The following is a 2,350-nucleotide window of genomic DNA, read 5'->3' as shown; positions in this document are numbered from 1 at the left end:
ATCCAATCAACTTTGCTGCATTTGGTTGCATCTGAGCAGAAACTATAGCCATTTATACTTCACAATTCATCCGGCTGCTTCTGTCTTCAGTCACATCATCAATAAACACTAGTGAACCTGTGCCATTGGAAGCCATGCATTCCCCAAGTCTTACAGAAGATGTGATGTGCACGATTCCAAATCTTCTCCATACTTTCCTCTGTCCTCTAAAATGTTCTCAATAATAGCTTCAAATCAATCCACAAGAAAAGCAAGTCCCCACTCAGGTCCTTTACCTGTTACTGTAAATATAGGGAGCTTCAATATTATGAGTAGCACAAAGGCTTTGGAAAAGCGAAATGGCACTTGCCCCCCAAAATAAATCCAGCAAATTCTGTGCTCCCAAATTCAAATGTCCTGCTCCCTTCTGAGCCCCACAGTGTATCTAAACCACATTTAGTATTCACATATTTTGCATTTATGCAGTGATGAGAGCCTGCCTAATTTAAAGGTGCATGTCTCCATAAGCATGAGCTGGGCACATGCTGGGATCAGTAGGTCAATGCAATGTACTGGTCACTACAGCATACTGGTCACTACAACGGCAGTTAGCAATTTTCACTCAGCAACATCCACTACTGCTTGTTTCTGGAAAATATTCATTGAGTCAAAATTGTCGTTACACCCATAGTAAAATTCCCAAATGTGTATAATTTCCAAAATGGGGTCACTAATAGAGATGAGCAAACTATTTTCCAAAATCTTCGCCATTCTCAGATTCAGTATGACCATTGCACATTCGGATTTGTGATTAGATTCCCGAGCATTTTTTCTCAAAATTGGCAAAATTCATTATCATCGTCATCATCACTGAGTTTCCACTAATGCTTTTGTTAGGACTTTGGCTAGAATAGTGGTGCTGTATGTTGAGCGGGTGGATGTGATTGGGGAGGAGATGTGTCAAAGCAGTGGTGGACTGTATTTTTATTTTTTTTAACTTTATTAACAATATTTTTACTAACTTCTTGTTACTTAAGTTTGAAGTGCGTATAAGCCAGGATACCAAGCATTGTGCATATTATTACAAGTCCTTGATTTAGAGAAAGGGGGTCCTGAAATAGGTTGTATCCTACCAGAAGAGTGATGCAGAACTTGAAGTGTCCAAACATATTGTAGGTCACAGGTAAAGTTTTGCGAATGATCTAGTAGATAGAGAGGTTTACAGTAAACGCAATAACTCCAGACACGATCATCATTACCACAGATGTAAGTGACCATGGCCCAAATATCCCTCCTTCACCAGCGATAGGTTCAAAGAATGGTAGCGGTGTTTGGTAGTACAGCAGCTGCATAGAGTTCACAGGCAACTCGTGCTGCTTGGCTCCAACCCACACTTGGTAAAGAGATGTGACCAGAACACCCAGGGACACGAACACCATTCCCAAGATATTAAACTTCACGTCATAGTAAGAGTTCAGCAACATGTCTAATGTAATAGGAACCAAGGTGAGCTTGATCAGGAGAGAGAACGTCTTCCCATACCACGGGGTCTGGATGAGGATGATGACAGGCGTAGTCAGAACTTTGGCCAGCTGGTAGGTGCCTATGAGGTCATTCTGGAGGGACAGGTTAGTGAAGACTACAAATCCACAGAAGCTGAGGGCTAAGAGTAGCACCTTAGAGGCAGGAAGGCTCTTGGGGCAGAAGACCCCAAATCTCTGGCACAAAAACAGCTCAAACTAGGTGACTACAAAATGCACCAGTTTGACGCTCATGTGGGGAAAGCCATGATGGAGACATATCCACTTATTGATAAACATGATGCAGATTAAAGCTAGTAGGTTGACCAGGAGACCAGCAGCTATCCTCCAGGGAGTGGATGCGGCCATGCTGACAGCACTGAGGGCAAGGAGCAGGTATGGCACGTTACCCGGACTGCAGGGCACAGAGGTGAAGAGGCTGGCAGCCCAGGAGCAGGTCACAAATCGGAGCACTGATAGCGCTGCAGGAGCTGGCGTAACTGTGCTCACTACCACCCTGAGCTGTTACTCAAGCCCAGCGCCTGCGCAAGAATGCCACAACTGGACACGTTACAGGACTTCATTCACTGTGAGTAAAAGGTGAGGCTCCCATCATCATCATCATCATCATCATCATTTCCACTAATGATTTTGTTAGGACATTGGCTAGGATAGTGATACTGTATGTTGAGTGGGCAGATGTCAAAGCAATGGTGGACTGTATTTAAACAAAAAAAAAACTATTAACAATATTCCAGCTCCAAATCAGGGTACAGAAACCATCCACAATGTCCAGACACAAGTGCTTCAGTCATTGGCTGACAGAGTCACAGTTCCCTTTTCTTGTAAAA

At 43.5% G+C, this 2,350-nt stretch overlaps 1 pseudogene; it reads right to left on the bottom strand.

Moving 5' to 3' along the window:
* Positions 1-1,075: 1,075 nt before the first annotated feature.
* Positions 1,076-1,868, bottom strand: LOC143776189 (solute carrier family 35 member E3-like; annotated as a pseudogene).
* Between the last annotated feature and the right edge of the window lie 482 nt (positions 1,869-2,350).

The sequence above is a fragment of the Ranitomeya variabilis genome, chromosome 1, assembly GCF_051348905.1.
Source record: "Ranitomeya variabilis isolate aRanVar5 chromosome 1, aRanVar5.hap1, whole genome shotgun sequence".
NCBI lineage: Eukaryota > Metazoa > Chordata > Amphibia > Anura > Dendrobatidae > Ranitomeya > Ranitomeya variabilis.
The sequence above is the reverse complement of the archived record's forward strand: the minus strand, read 5'-3'. Positions and strand labels throughout refer to the sequence as shown.